The following is an 18,182-nucleotide window of genomic DNA, read 5'->3' as shown; positions in this document are numbered from 1 at the left end:
TTTAATTAGTAAAAAGCTAATTGGGGAAGCCCATATCCAAAGCCTTCCATAGATCCCTGACTGGGCCCAATATGAACTATTATAAATAGGAGAATAAATGAGACAGAAATAAATTAATTTTCAGTATGAAAATTTCGTCCACTTCTATTATTATGAAGAGGACGATTTTTTTCAAGAATATCTCCTCCGTGAGTTCTTCAGCTCCTTCTCCGTGAGAAAGTTCTTTCTTCTTTATTCGAGTCCTAGTGTTTCGATAAGATCAGCCCACCCTGATGTCGGAATACAGTTCGGGACACCAGTCAGAAGATCTGTGGTCTAGTATTGAAGATCATCGTGGAGAAGGCGCAAGCAATCGACGATTCTTTGGAGAATCAACGAGGTAAATTGGCTAACTCCGTAGAATTCATGTTTAGGATTTATATTCTACGAGCATGAATTATTTGCGTTCTAGCATGCAATTCTGTGTTAACATGTGAATAGATTAATTCCATAATCGGTCAAATAGATCCTACGACTGATTTATTTGTTTGTACAAGTCTTCCGCTGTGCAAGGGGCTCCAAAACCCCAACAATTGGTATCAGAGCCAATTTTTGGCTCTGATTATATGGATTAATTTCATGTTATGTGAATTGCTTGAATGCATAATTAGAATGACAACAAGAGCACATTCGGTGAGGACGCACAGTCGGCGCTCGCCCCGGGACTGCACGTCACCGAACGCGCAAGGCTTGACGTCGAGAGAAGATGAATTGCTTATCATTATTTGTAATGATTACATGTGCTTATCACTTTGGATGAATCAATTTAATATTGCATGAATACATATGCTTTTGCGTGTATGTGATTTTATTTGTAATCATTAGTTTGCATGATTACATGATTCTTTTGTACGTGAATTGCATACACACGTTATGTAATCGTTACGAATAGGAATATGATTACATGATTCTTTTGTACGTGAATTGCATACACACGTTATGTAATCGTTACGAATAGGAATTGTATTAGAGTATGCAACTCCATGCACGTCGAAGATCAGCTCGCAAGTCAAAGATCAGCTCGCAACAGCTCGAAGCTTCCAGATCCTAGCTCAACCATTGATGCAGCTCCAATGCAACTCCATGCACGTCACCTACATGCTAGCTCAGCCGATGGAACAAGAGAAGAAGACGGTTATTGTAGTTAGTTAATGCCAGCTGTACTAGCCGTTGAGTTAGTTAGTTAGGATTCTAGTTAGTTGATAGTTAGTTTAGTTGCTATATATAGGCTCTTCATGCTTCATTGTAAACAATCTTGGCACAATGTAGTCCATAAATGAAGTTTGGTGTTCTCTGATTCTCTCCATCAATACAGCAACGCAGCTTCTTCTTCTTCCTTTTCTCTCTTGTTCTTCATATGTTTTCATCTCTGATTTTCACCATGATCAAACTTTGACATGGTATCAGAGCAAATTCTTCCGCATATCACTCTGATTCTCGATCTATATCTTTTTTTTTCATTTTGAATCGGTTCGATTCTCCGCCGCATCGACGGAGTTCTTCAGTTTTTTTTGTTTCTCTGATTTCATCGATTCTGTTCTCTCAATCTCAATCTGAATTCTGATTTCATCGGTTTTCTCTCTCAATCTCTCTGAAATACCAATTCTGTTCTCTCTGTTCTCTCTCAATTCTCTGATTTCATCTCAAAATTTCTTCTCTGATTTCATCTCTGATTTGTTTTTTTTTCTATTCTCAAGGATTGAAATAGGATGCGATGAATCTGAAATATCAATTGAAATAGGATTCTATGAATCTGAAATATCAATTGAAATAGGATTCTACAAATCTGAAATATCAATTCTGTTTCTGTTTTTTATTCACCGAGTTTCGGTTGAATTCATCTCTGTTGATTGTGAATCTCTGTGTTCACTGATCAGTTTCTGTGTTCTCCTCCTTTTCTTCATACCTTCAAATCTTCAAACCTTCATATCTTCAAATCTTCATATTTGCTTGATCAGTTGGATCGAAGATCAGCTCGAAGATGGAGCTGTTACTCGCTTGATCGAAATCAAGGATTACTCAAGGAAGGTTCTGCTACATGAGGAAGGTTCTGCTACATGAAGCTTCTGCTCGTTTGATCACTTACAAGCTGCTACTTGCTTGATTAATTGCTGGACGGTGGAATTTGGTTTGATGTTTGTTGTCAAGATGGTAGCAATTGCTTCCATCTTGAGGGGGGCTATTAGAGTATGCAACTCCATGCACGTCGAAGATCAGCTCGCAAGTCAAAGATCAGCTCGCAACAGCTCGAAGCTTCCAGATCCTAGCTCAACCATTGATGCAGCTCCAATGCAACTCCATGCACGTCACCTACATGCTAGCTCAGCCGATGGAACAAGAGAAGAAGACGGTTATTGTAGTTAGTTAATGCCAGCTGTACTAGCCGTTGAGTTAGTTAGTTAGGATTCTAGTTAGTTGATAGTTAGTTTAGTTGCTATTGTTAAAATTCTAATATCTTATCCCACATCGGCTTGGTGATGATCCTAGCTTGTCTATATAAGTGTGGATAACCCTCCCCCTTATGAGGCCTTTTAAGGGGTGAGTGGCCCATTTCTAATAGCTATATATAGGCTCTTCATGCTTCATTGTAAACAATCTTGGCACAATGTAGTCCATAAATGAAGTTTGGTGTTCTCTGATTCTCTCCATCAATACAGCAACGCAGCTTCTTCTTCTTCCTTTTCTCTCTTGTTCTTCATATGTTTTCATCTCTGATTTTCACCATGATCAAACTTTGACAAATTGAATTCATTGTTCAAATTGATTTCTCGAATACATACATGAGCGAAAAATTTCCCTTTTTCTTTGCGTGAATCGTGAATCAATTCGACCGCCGGCTAGTGGCAGCGGCAGCAGCCTCGTTGGACAGCGGCAGCCCTGACTTCGGTTGGGGCAGTAGACGCGGTGTTCCAGATAACGGAGGGCAGCAGTGGCTGCGTAAGCAACATCACAGCTGTGACGACGACGCAGCGGTAGAGACGGAGACGAGCAGCAGCGGCTGCGGGCTCAGTGGGAGTGCAGCGGCGCTGAATTAGGGTAATTTCCCTATGCGCGACGCTCGCGCTGGTGGAACCCGCGCGACGTCGCATCGACTCGTCTCGTGACTTCGCTTTCCAAATTTGATTAGGGTTTCTAAATCCTTGGATTCAATTTTGGAAATAATTCACGATAAATATGGAAATAAGATTTGAATATATCTTTTATGGATTTTATATATTATATAAGATTTGATTTTGTATCAAATGATGGATTAATTAGATTTTTTCCTTATTTAATGGATTTATATGGATTTTTATTCCTAGATGAATCATAGTTATATTTGGAAAATAATAATCTAATTGTTTATCTAAATCTTATGGATTTATTCCTAGACAAATCCTAGTTGGATTTAGATAATGATAATATTATTTTATTCTTATCTTACAGATTTATGTAGATTTATTCCTAGATAAATCTTAGATAGATTTGAATAATTATAATATAATTTTATCTTATTCTATGGATTTATATGGATTTACTCCAAGATAAATCCTAGATGAATTATGATAAAGATTTATATTAATTTATTTTATCCAATGGATTTTAATAGATTTAATTCTATTAAAGACAAACCCTAGATGGATTAAAATAAACATTAATCCATGTTATCCTTATCTATTGGATTTATATCCTAGATAGATTAGGATAAAGATAATATATAAGAAAATTCTTATTTAATTGGATTTAGATAAACTTATTTATCTTAGAAATCCTAAGTAATGTATGATATATTCTAGATATCTATTCTAAATAGAATTAAGATTTGTATAAATCTTGGTTGGTTGGATTTTATTTATCGTATGGATTATGATGGAATCGTTTCTGTCTAGCAATATCCTAGAACGATTTAAATAATGATAATCCTAGATCAACGTTATCTTGAATTGAAGGATTTGATTTTATCGAAATAAAATCTAGAATGATCCTAAATGGATTTAGATAGTTAACACTATCTTGATAAATCCTAAATGATTAAGAATAATAATTATCCAAGATAAAACATAATTATTTAATTGATTCTCCCTTGACTAGATTAAATAATTATCGTTAATTATCCAGTGTGTTTAAATGCCATGCATTAAATGGAATTATCTGTTTATTTGGTGTTTATCTATTTTAAGTGGATTATCTGTCTTATCTGCTTATGTGATAATTATGCAAAAACCATATAAAAATATCTAAGCGATAATTACAACAAGTGTGTTGTATATGGTCTCCATCAATTGGTCTGCAATTTATGAAGCTTTTTTTCTAATATTATCGCCACCTGCTCTGTGGGGACAATAATCCTAAGAAATAGCGAGTTCATGAGGGCGGACTTCTCAAAAATAAATAGTATGAACTAGAATGTGGTTTCCAATATTATCGCCACCTGCTCTGTGGGGACAATAATCCTAAGAAACTGCGAGATTCAGAAGTTCACACAGGATTTATGAGATAGCTTGATCTTGTTAGCAGCACATGAGCATTGTTATGAGAGTGTGTTGTAGAAATGAGACTTTGTAATGCTAAATTCGGTGGTCTTGCTTAGGCAACATTTGGCGGCCATGCCACTCTGTGGTCTCTAGACTATTCGTCGGTGTTGTGACCAGTAAAATTGCAAGATTTTAATGCGTATTGACTTCCTCTGGATGGTACAAAATTTTAATTTTACTGTTGCAAGATGCATAATTGTTTTGTGGTTATTTGCGATTATGTATTGAGCATAAGTATGTGATAATAAGTTTATATGTCAAATCTTCATTATGTCATTCATATTTTGTTTGCGATCCTTAAAGAAATGAACTCGAATGCCAAAATTATGTAGACTGGAAATTAAAATGGATAAGATTCTCATCGCTAAAACTTGGAGTTTATACTCAATGATTCATGTCCTCCATTTCCTCGACATAATTCCATGAAGATTGTTCGAGAATGCTTTGAGGAATATTTTGAGGAATCTTTTGATCACTCAAATAGTTTCTGACTCAAGTCATCGCCTGGAGTAATAAGAAATGACTAAAAGAAGGTTTAACCGAAAAGTAGAAAACCTTCAAAATATTAGTCGTTATATTACTATTAGAGGAAAGTAACATGATTGATGACAAATTCATCAAGGCTGCAGTTTTCCTAAGTCCTAGTTCATTTGAACAAAAGACCAGATGTGGAAATGGAAGAGTCTGATTAGTCATCAAAGTTTGTTTAAAGCGAGTGAAGATGCTTTGTAAGTTGGATTGACCACTTTTAAAGAAGGACAATGACGTACATGACAATGCAACTTCTAAGTAAGAGATCTTGATCCAGTTAGGCTTTTGTTGCAGTGGGAGCTTATAATGCTCAATTATTGTTTTATGGTTGATGATTAAGGCATCATAGTATTGAAACAATATAAGTGCAACAAGATTGAGTATGAAATAACACATCAACTTCTTAAATAATGAATGATAAAGTATTTATGGCTCTTAGTCTTAAGGCCAAGAAAATACTTAGCTATTGTTCAAACTGATCTAGACTATCAAGATTTTAACAATTTATTTGTTAAATAGCTTGAAAGTCGAGAATGTCTATTCGATGCACTATGAGTTAGAATCATTTGATTCAGAATAATTATAGAAGTGCAACGTAGAAATACTAGCAAGTCTCAATGGTTTACACCAATAAGAAAACGAGCAAAGCTTTATGATCAATAGTGGGAGTCTAATCTCCATTAACGAATCCAAGCATTCTTTCAAAGAATGGGATAGTTATGTAAGAAGGAATCGAAGTCTTTCTAAGACAAGTTTGATCAAGTAATGAGTTGTACTCATGAAAATCTTATCATTGATGGGATAAGCGTTAGATATAACGAGATACACCTTAAAGAAACTACCATCATCAGTACCTTCTACAAAACACGAGTTGTGGACTAGAGTGACTCTAGTCTAGCACATCTCAAGGTGTAATGTTGTTCCAACGCATGTTGGAAAGGTATCCATTGGAGTTGAGTACTGAGGTGTGTTTTAAGGTTGTCCCAAATGATGTAAGATTATAAGTTCTGTAATCTTCAAAGATATAATTCTTGTATGAAGATCAAGAATGGAACTAAAAGCCTAACAGCGTGATAACTCTCAAGACATAGAGAGATATCGGATTTTCCATATTACCAAAGAGTCATACCGTTAGAAACTTTTGCACTAATAAAATCAACTTCAACACCTAAGATTGTAAGAACCATGTCGTAGTGGGAGCGTTCCCAAGAACATGACAAGTTCATGGGTCTAAGAGTGTCGAAAGACTCGGTCTTAGATTAACTTGAACATAATCCCTTTAACTACAATGTATAATTGGTTCATTTGGATATTCATCCTTGGAAAGGTGATAGATTCCAAACTACAATCTTAGATAGACAACATGTTTTACAAGACTTTCAATACTACCTACGGGCTGTGTCAGTCAGTGGGAGCTAGTACATTTGCAAGTGTAAATGTGGATCTCAAATGGCTAGACAATTACAATGGGCTATGCCCAAAGAGAAATATCATCTTCTCGCTGTCGTTGTGCCAAGATTTGTTCGATCCTATTGTCTATCAGCACTTACATAATTAGAATGTATGTATCATGATTGTCAAGACAACTTTCTATTAATAGAAGTCTTGAAGAAATCATCTACATGGAACATCCTAATAGGTATGTAATAGAGGACAAGAAACACATGATTAGAAGCTTATGAAGACCTTTGTGGTCTTAGGCAAGCATCTAAATCAGAGATAAGTGTTTTGTCGAGATTGTCAAATGTTTGGAATTTGACATGTGCTCTTTAAGTGTGTAGTAAGCACAAGGAAGTTGAAAGTGCATTAAATATGGTATTATTGGTACTCTACGATGATGAAATCTACAAAAGTTGCAAACAACTAAGATTGACATCTAGCGTAGGAAACTAGTTGTCTACCCAGTTTAAGATAAAGGATTATAGAGAAACTAATTACATTCTAAGCATCTAAAGTCTTTAAGATTGCTAGAAAGAATGTTGAGATTCTCTTAGGAATCCTATATCTACACATAGCTTGGAACATTTTAGCATTAGAATTACCATGCAAAGGTTTCGACCTTTCAAGATGGAATTGTCTTGTCTCTAGTCAAGTGTCGTTTGACGCTTAGTGAGAACAAGAATTATGAGACTAGTTCTGCAGATAGATGTCTCATGTATGCTATGATGTGTACTAAGTTTGATATTAGTTGTGCTTTGGCATAGCAAGTATATATCATATTAACCATGGCAAAGGACTTTGATTGAGGTAATGAATATACCATAGTACTTGAGAAAGACTAATCGCTATATTCTAGTTTACCAGTCATTCATGCAATGTCCTTGGGGTTACACTGACTAAGTCTTATGACTAATCAGTGATCGAGCAAGTCATCCTCAGTATATGTGTTTACATTAGGAGTATACTCCTAGTAACTTTGATCGTAAGTTTGAGTATGCCTATGAGTATTTTTACTCTAGCAAAGGCTAACTCAAAGGACACACGAGATCATAAGCTAAGAATTCACATAGAGAGATGAAATTAATTAAAGATCAAGTATGCAGCAAAGACATAGTGATGGAAAAGATATTATCAGAGAACATCCAAGCAGATTTTTCACTGAAAAATGCCTTTGTGGCAACATGTTTCAGACATGATGTGAAATGAATGGCAGTTCGATATATCTAGCTCCAATACTTGCTTTGTGTATAAGTGTGAGAGTTTTTGGCAGTGGGTATACTCGAAAGCATGTTTTGAGTATAAGTGGGAGATTGTTAGGGTTAGTATACTGAAAAGCATGTTTCGAGCGAGTTTGCGATGTTTCGAGTAAGTTCGCACGAATAAAACGTTGCTTGTATAAGGAAAAACTCTACAATCCACTTTTGACCCGATTCAGTATTATTCGAGCCGTTTGCACGAATAGAATCAGTATATTATTACATTGTGTTTGCTTGTGCGTTTATAAGATGTTTTATAAACATTTAAATGCATAAGAAGTAAACAAAGCCTAAGACTTTTGCTTAGTAAACTGGTTGTGGGCGTCGTCCACTTTAAGGTACTACAGTCGTTTCTAAGCAATGCTTTGCAAAAGAAAAAGAAGAATTTCACAACCTAGATAGACTTTGGCTACCTATCGTGAACGGTTGCAATGTCAGTCCGATTATTTCTAAGCCTTATTGAAATAAGATGACGTTGGTGTGGTATAGCACTGAATGGATCTAACAGCAAGACGTGTCTTTATGCTATCTACTGAAAGACTAGGTCTTGATAAATATCTATTTCTTAATCTACATATGTTATCATTGAGCATACGGTATTGAGTATCTACTGCCTTGACTTACCAAAGGTGCGGGTTTTTCGTCACCCAACGATCCAGGTATATTGGGTAGTGGTGATCATTATCTAGCGGTGCTAGGATTGCTATTATGTTGAAACGTGCGCGAGGTGGGTCTCGTTTGATAATGTCCTCAAAAGGAGCTTGAACAAGGTTTTATTATTCGGAAACTGGCCAGTTGGAGTTTTATTACTCTAGGAATAATAAATAAGTGTTTCTTGCTAAGTCTACTCTTGGAATTAATAAGATGTTAATTAATTAAGTCCATAGCAGACTTTAATTAATTAATGGACATTTCTATCTTAAGCGCGGGAAATAAATAATAAACAAAGTGGAAACCCGAATTACTTGTAATTTCAGATTTGGATGGGGAGTTCAATATTACGTCTGTAGTGGCTGCTCGTAATATTCCAATATAAGCTTGTATTAAATTGTGGGTTCAATTTAATTAGTAAAAAGCTAATTGGGGAAGCCCATATCCAAAGCCTTCCATAGATCCCTGACTGGGCCCAATATGAACTATTATAAATAGGAGAATAAATGAGACAGAAATAAATTAATTTTCAGTATGAAAATTTCGTCCACTTCTATTATTATGAAGAGGATGATTTTTTCAAGAATATCTCCTCCGTGAGTTCTTCAGCTCCTTCTCCGTGAGAAAGTTTTGTCTTCTTTATTCGAGTCCTAGTGTTTCGATAAGATCAGCCCACCCTGATGTCGGAATACAGTTCGGGACACCAGTCAGAAGATCTGTGGTCTAGTATTGAAGATCATCGTGGAGAAGGCGCAAGCAATCGACGATTCTTTGGAGAATCAACAAGGTAAATTGGCTAACTCCGTAGAATTCATGTTTAGGATTTATATTCTATGAGCATGAATTATTTGCGTTCTAGCATGCAATTCTGTGTTAACATGTGAATAGATTAATTCCATAATCGGTCAAATAGATCCTACGACTGATTTATTTGTTTGTACAAGTCTTCCGCTGTGCAAGGGGCTCCAAAACCCCAACAATAATATGGCTAGCAAATGCAAAAAAACATCGATCTCAATATTCTGAAGGCAAACATATAGGAAAAAAAATAGAAAATCCATATTAATGCAAAAATAGGTTCACTTCAGCAAAATAGAAAAAAACACGACAAAACTGATGTTTAGTGCATCACACTCTTAAACTAACAAAAAACACAAAATCCATATTGAAAAAACACAAAATCCATATTTAAAATGAACCCAAGAGCAAACTGCCATCTCCAGCTTCAAATGAACCCATTCATCTCCAACTCTGTCATCACAAAATTGCACCGAGCAACCTCCAGCATGTTAGAGTTTGTATACTAGAAATCACCTTTCGAGTGATTGAATACTGTAAAACTCTATATTTTATTTTCCAAAGGATGCAACAGATTAATTTTGTCATAATGTTGTTATGTTTTACATTTAATGAATGTTTATTGCATATTTAAATGTATAAGCAACGTAACAAAATCCAAGTCTTTGTTTTAGTAGACCGGTTGTGGGCGTCGTCTACTTTAAGGTAACACGGCCTGTTCTGAACAAAGAAAAATAAGAATTTCACATCCTGAAAGATATGCCTAGACTACCTATCGTGAAAGGTTGCAATGACAGTTCGAATATTTCTAAGCCTTACTGAAATAAGATGACATTGGTGTGGTATAGCACTGAATTGGATCTAACAGCAAGACGAGTCTTTATGCTATCTATTGAAAGACGAGGTCTTGATCATTAATTTCTTAATCAATGTACATTAGCATTGAGCATACGGTATTGATTATGCACTACTTTGACTTACCAAATAGTGCGGGTTTTTCGCAACCCAAGAATCCTGATATATTGGGTAGTGGTGATTAATATCTAGCGGTGCTAGGATTGCTATTATATTGAATCGTGAGCGAGGTGAGTCTCGTTTGATAGCGTCCACAAGAGGAGCTCGAAAAAAGGTTTTATTATTCGGAACCTAGCTAGTTGGAGTTTGATTACTCTATAAATAATAAATAAGCATTTCTTGCTAAGTCCACTCTTGGAGAGTTAATAATATGTTAATTAATTAAGTTCATAGTAGACATTAATTAATTAATGGACGTTTCTATTTTAAGCACAGGAAATTAACGACAAACAAATGGAAACCCGAAATACTTGTAATTTCGGATTTGGATGGGCAGTGCAATATTACTTCTGTAGTGGTTGCTCGTAATATTCCAATATAAGCTTATACTCCCTCCGTCCCATGCTACTAGCACTTTTCATTTTAGGCCGTAAATTTGGGATTGATTTTTTTGTGTAATTAAAAAAGAATTTTAGGTGTAATGAGACATCACTTAATAAAAGAGCTCTTAACTTAAACTAACATATTAATTAAATGCATTAATTCTAACTTAAATTATAAATAGTGTAAGGACTTTGTGACGAGCCGAAAAGCAAACGTGCGAGTAGCACGGGACGGAGGGAGTATTAAATTATGGGTTCAATTTAATTAGTAAGAAGCTAATTAGGGGATGTCATATCCAAATTCTTCCATAGGTACCTGACTAGGCCCAATATGTGACTTAGTATAAATAGGAGAATACATGAGACAGAAAATAGACTTAATTATTATCATAACTTTCGTCCCCCTCTCTTTCTGGAAGAGGGACGATTTTCAGCTCTCTCCGTGAGCAGTTTCCGTCTTCTTTATTCAAGTCCTAGTATTCTGGTGAGATCAGCCCACACTGATATTAGTTTACAGTCCGAGAACCAGTCAGAAGATCCGTGGTTTAGTACTCAAGATCTTCACGTGGAGAAGGCGCTAACCAACTTCGATTCTTTGGAGAATCAACGAGGTAAATTGGCTAATTCCGTAGTAAGCATGTTTTAGGTTTCAATTACGCTAAACCATGATTAAATTCAAGTTATGAGCATGATACATGTGAGAATTACGCGAATAGATTTTGTCTAAATAATCTGCTAAATATATCAAGATATTATGTGATCAATTGATTGCACGCTTCCGCTGTCAACCCCTACACGACAAACTCATGAAAAGGTCTAGGTGCTCAACCTTGTCAAAGATGATCCCTGCTGCGTCTATTTGCTGTTGCAATGTGAGTCCCGGAACGGCCCCAAGTTTCTCAAACACTTCTTTTCGTGATTTGCTTACATCGAAATCATAGCCAATTTTATCAGTAAGCCTATCAAGTCTGAGGTTTGTATCCTCCTGCATCTTATTGAGCATTTCAATCAGTCCATTAGAATCAGTGGAGACCTTGCGCTTCTTACCAGATTGTTTTCCCTGATTTGCTGCATTTGGGTTTTGCTCTGCGATATCATCGACAGTGATGGGTACCTCATTGGGAGGTGGTATTTCCTGGGGTGGAATAGTCTTTGAAGCCATTGACCTCGATACCATATATTCTTGTGTCAACATGAGTATGTCTAGAAAGATGGTCAAAAGCATCATTCGTGTCATGTGCTACCAATGTTATCAATCTCGTATGGCAGCTTATGGCGGTTTGCCTAAAAACCGCCACAGGGATATGGCGTATTAGTATGGCGGATATGGTGGTCAAAAATTAAATAAATAAAATAATACTTATATATTTATATATAATTTAAAATTTTAAAAATATTAAAAATATAACATCTAAAACACTTTAAACAATTAATAAAGCATAATATACCACTCTAACAGCCATGTTTCTTGCATAATGCCCTATTCCTAAATGCAGTACACACACAATGTTGTCAAATGTCGGATATGGCGGTGCTATGGCAGCGACATGGTGCTATGGCGTTTCCACCACCGAACGCCATGCCATAGCGCCATGGCGCCGCCATATCCGCTATTTGATAACATTGTGTGCTACATCTCCACTTGCACGATCTTTGTCGAAACCCAGCTTCCAATCGTTCCATAAAGGCCAAGACTTGTAACGCAGAAATGCGCATTGGGATCATTCTAGCCAGAAGCACTGAACACACATACTAAGTTAATCAACAATCAACACAAACTGAATTTTACAGAACAATCATAGCTTGACAAAATTTTAAAGCATCAAAATCTTGCTATAGAAAATAGTAAAGACTGAAAGAAAACATATTCATGTACCTTCATGATCTGGTCCCATTGATTGTTATCACCTTCTATTTTATAATCCCTATTCGAATTAAATCCCACTTCACTACGACCGAGTATGCTCCCAAGAGAATAGTAGCTTTTTTCCATTGAGTTATCTTTGGTTCCCTTTCAAGTCAGAATTAGGAAACTCTTTTTTAATCGCTTCCTCAATTCGGCTCAAATATCCTGGATGAAAACCATTATCAGATTTCTATCCAAGTGCAACGAGTTCCTTCAAGGTGTACATAAGTATTTCTTCCTCGCGAAATGACCAACTACGCCTAGTGCGATCACTTTTAGACTTTGTCACGCACCCAACAGAACTCTTCTCAACTGATTAAAATGGCAAGGTGTGACTCTATGTGTGTATTGACATAGAATGTAAGAAATACAAGCTATAAGAATCAAAGCCAACCAACCTTGCGTCTCAGGGACAACTTCAAAAGAGTTCATTGATTCCAAGCCAGTCATGCTAAATTTATTCCATGGAGTATATAACATGCAGAATTTAAAACTCAAGCAAACAAATCACACTAAACTCGGCACAACATAAATGAACAACATATAGTAATAATTTGGTTATACTTTTAGCTATTAGAAATATCTAAATAAAACAACAAAATCACTAATGATGTGCATATTTACCACGTCAGAGTGGATGGGGAGCCTCTTCTAGCTAAGAATTTTTTTTACAAAACTCCTTAATCTTTTACACAAAGTAATAAAAGTGATTTGGATCATTAATATCCCAACAACAACTTTGACATCAATATATTCACACCAATTGCAGACACCACAAATAGCTACAATGAAGAGTGGTTACCAGTTATTTGACAAGTATATTTGGTTTATTTCTACGAGACTTAATACCTCAACAAAGCTTTGAAATACCGAAGTATCCTCTACGTAAATGATTTCGATCTGTGACCGCCGGCCTGGTAACCTAGTTCAAAGTGTTGAAGGTGAGTTTCTCTTTGAGGCGCGAAAGAATTACGTGAAACTGTTGTATAAATAACTAGACATGTAGGTCAAATTGAGGACTAAATGGGGAAATGTGATTTTTGTAAGGGTAGAAAGGTCAATATATAGCCAAATCTGCATGTAAAACCAAAGTATCAAACATGGAATTAATATTCTTCCTTTTTCAGACCATGGTATCAAATAATCAAGATTTAATAAATAATCTATGCATTTCATGGTCAAAGTCTGACTTATTTTCTTGTCGACCCTTTTCTTGTCACTCCTATCAAACACGCCATTATAGTTATTACTCCCTTTGTCTCGGCTAAGATGATCCATTTTTTAGTTGGTACGAAATTTTAGGAATTGTTGGTTAAAGTGGTTAATTGGAAAAATAAAATGGTAGATATAAGTAATAAATGTAAAGAAAAAGATAATTGAATATTTAATTGGAGAGAAAAAAAGGTGGTTAGGTGTATTAATTAGAGACAGAAAGTTACCAAAAGTATAATTTTATCATCTTGGTTGGGACCAACATAAAAGGAAAGTGTGTCATCTTAATTGAGACGGGGAGAGTAATTTATAAGAAAATAATAATAATAATAATAATAATAATAATAATAATAATAATAATAATAATAATTATTATTAATATTATTTAATATTTTATAATTCATAGTATAGTATTATACTCCCTCCGTCCCAATGAAGATGACTCATTCCTTGAGCAACACGTGATTTTATGCACATTTATTTAGTATGTTAAGTGGAAAGAGTAAAGTAAGAGAGAAGAAAAAAATAGAGATATATGTATTTTTATTTTTAGTAATGGATCATCTTGATTAGGACAAATAAAAAATGTATATGGGTCATCTTCAGTAGGACGGAGAATTACTAATTAGATGATTAATTTGGGTTAAGAAATTCAAATTCAAGACATGATTATTGATATGGTTATTAATTTTTTTTTGGGTAAAGAAAAGCAGGCAAAGCCTGAAACTAACGATTGTAGGTAAGAGAGGGAAAAAGTTATTAAAACTCTTCTCTACATTATTCTCTTACTTTATATTTTCTCTACTTCAACTATTTTATATTCCCCCCGTCCCATTAAATATGAAACATTTGGTTTTCGGTACGTGATTTTATGTAGTGTTGTTTTGTGAGTTAATGGAGAGAGAAGAAAGGGTTGAAAGAGTGTTGTTTCCATTTTTAGAAACGTTTCATTTTTAATGAGACAACCCAAAAATGAAAACATTTTATTTCTAAAGGGATAGAGGGAGTACTATATAAAATCTCGTGCCCAAATAAAAATACTTCACTTAGAGTGGGACAGAGGGAGTATAATTTTCCAAAACGAGTGCAAATAAGAAGCGTCTCGCTTATCGTGGGACGAAGAGAGCATTTACTAGTACAATGTAATTTAGTAAACACTACTACATAAATTCATGTGCCAAAATAGAAACGTCTCATTTAGAAAACATGGAGTAAAGTAAATCTTACTAGTTCTTAATATTATTGTTTAAGGCATAAGTCAAGGGCCATTTTGAAGAACAATTCAAGAATGAACCCAGAATTCAACTACAAACTATATTAATTAGTGTAGTGAATTAGGGTTATTTGGAAGTACAACTCAAGAATGAACCCACAAACCTGGTGGGGTTTGGTGACCCTTGCACAACGGAAGTCATGCATAAACAAATAAATCATGCATACAGATCTATTTGACTGATTATTGGATCAATTTATCACATGTTAAACAATCAATTGCATGCTAGAACGCAAATAATTCATGTAAAAGGAATTAAACCTAAAACATGAATTTCCTACGATTTAGAATTACCGATCTGATTCTCCAAATATTCGACGATAATTGAAAATCCTTGAACCCACTACTCGTGGCCGAATTTCGCCCAAATGGATGATGAATGTGTGTATTTATAGATGATTTTGGGATTATTTTTTTTTTTAAAAAAAATTTAAAAAAATTCAAAAAAAGGTAATAAAATTTGTATATTTTTGGGAATCCGAAAATAAATTTTTTTATTTTTTGGTATTATTTTCGATTTTTAAAAAAAATAGAAAAAGAAAATGCCAACCGCCAATAGAAACGTGTCATGTCGCCTTGCTCAGTGCCACGGACGGACTGACGGACAGACGGACATGCCGCTGCGGATGCTCTTAAGCTTGTAGTCCTTCTCATAATCTTCATCAAAGAATCTAGTATTCGTGTAAACAAACACCTATCTTGCCGTGAAGATTATAGAACCTGTACCTTTTCTATCATTTAGGACAACCTTAAAACATACCTAGTACACAACTCCAATTACTTAGATACCTTTTCCAAAACATGTGTTGGAATAACTCCACACCTTGAGATGTGCTGGACCAAACTTGTCTCTAGTATACAACTCGTGTGTTGTAGAAGGTACTGATGTTATGGTAGTTTCTTTAGGGTATAACGCGTTGTTTCCAACATATATCCCATCAATGATTAGGTGTTATTGAGTAAAATTGTTCACTTATCGAAATTGTCTTCGAGAAACTTCGATATCTTCTTATATGACTATCTCATTCTTTAAAAGAATGCTTGGAGTAGTCAACTAGGATTGAACTCCCACTACTGATCTTAACTCATTGCTCGTCTCCTATGGTGTAGACCATTGAGAAATGCTAGTCTTTCTATGTTGCATCTCTATAAGTATACTGAATCCCGAACCACCAAATGATTCTAACTTATAGTGCATCAACCAGACTTTCTTGACGTTCAAGCTACTTAACAAGCAAGTTGTTAAAATCTCGATAGTCACATGAGTTAGACAAAATCAGTTTGAACAATTACTAAGTACTTTCTTGGCCTTATGTCTAAGTACCATAAATACTTTCTCATTCATTGTTTAAGAAGTTAAACTGTTGTGTAGAACTCAATCTTGTTACATTTATCTTGTTTAGATACTATGATGTATAATTTGTTTTTCTATGGTACTATGATAGATATTCGAATCATATTTCTTAATAATGCATGCATTATAAAATGACATTGAACATCACTTAATCATAAACAAGTTTAAAAACTGAAACTAAATTCTTTCTAAACTAAATTGTACCGATAAAACAAAGTCTTACTCATCAAAACAAAACAACAAAATGAGAATAAATAAATAGCTCATACTGCAACAACTGCCCAACTGGATCTAGAACTCTCTTTTAGAAGTTGCATTGCTATCTAAGCCATTGTCCTTTTATAGAAGAGGTCAATCCGACTTACATTGCATCTTCTCTTTCCTTTTCACCTAACTTTTCTTGCATTTCTTGCTTTCAGCAGGTATTGATGACAATTCAGCTCTTTCCTCTTTCCATTGCTGGTCTTATGTTCGGTTGTACTAAGACATAGGAAAGATGCAGCCTTAATGAATTCATCAACTATCATGTTATCTTTCTCCAATAGTAATAAAGTGAATATCATGCTGAAGGTTTCCAACTTTTCAGTAACAACCTTCTTATAATCACTTCTTATTACATTTGGCGATGAACTGAGTGTAGAAACTATTTGAGTAACTGAATCAGAAGTTTCCTCAAAACATTCTATCTCTTTTGGATGTTCCAATAGAATCTGGACAACGTCCTCATTGGATATCTCTTTATCATCAATATAAACCAAGACTTGTCTCACTACTTAAAAGAAAATAGTTTTACCTTCTTCCTCAAATAACTTGTCAAGTACATGCATAAAATGCATTCTCAAACGTTCTTGGTGGAATGTTGTCGAGAAAATAGAGGACATGAATTGGTGAGTACAAACTTTAAGTTTTTAGCAATGAGAATCTTATCCATTTAACATTTCCAGTCTACATAATTTTGGCCATCGAGTTTGATTTCTTTAAGGTTCGCAGACATTATTAAGAATTTGGCTGAGAAGAATAAAACTATTTATCACATACTATGCTTGATACATAATTGCAAACAACCACAAAACAATTTATGTATCTCGCAACTGTGAAAATCAAAATAAGTACGCCTCTAGAGAGGTCATACAAATTCGGAATCCAACAATTTCCTGGTCACAATATCAACGAATAGTCCAGAGACCACTAAGGTGGCATGGCCGCCAAATATTGCCTAAGCTTTTACCATAAATATTAGCATCTAGGAATTCCGTTTCTGTTTTGATACTCCTTCTAGGGAAGGTTGCACGCCACTAACAAAATTCCATAGCTAATAAATCTGCTTAAACATATGAACTTGCAATTTCATAGGATTATGGCTCCCACTAGGGTGGGTCGCGATAATATTAGAAACATGCTTCTAGTGTAAACAATTTACTAGAAGTCTAATCTTATGAACTTGCTATTTTGTAGGATTAGTGGGAGCAATAATATTAGAAACTGCTTCATATATAGACCAATTTAGAGACCATATACAACGCACAGTTGTAATTATCGCTTAGTCATTATAAACAAGGTTTTTGCATAATTATCATATAAGTAGATAAGACAGATAATCCACTTAAAACAGATTAACACCAGATAAATCCATTTAATTCGTGGTGATTAATCACACTTGATAATTATTTAAATTATTTAATAAATCTAGGAAGATTTACTTGAATAATTAATTCTTATCTTATCCAAAACAGAAATTTCAAATTTGATCAGATTTAACTTGGCTAATGGTTATCCAAATTAATTGATGATTTATCTAGATAGAGTTGAAT

Source organism: Salvia splendens, chromosome 14 (assembly GCF_004379255.2).
Source record: "Salvia splendens isolate huo1 chromosome 14, SspV2, whole genome shotgun sequence".
NCBI lineage: Eukaryota > Viridiplantae > Streptophyta > Magnoliopsida > Lamiales > Lamiaceae > Salvia > Salvia splendens.
Note: the sequence above shows the minus strand (reverse complement) of the source record.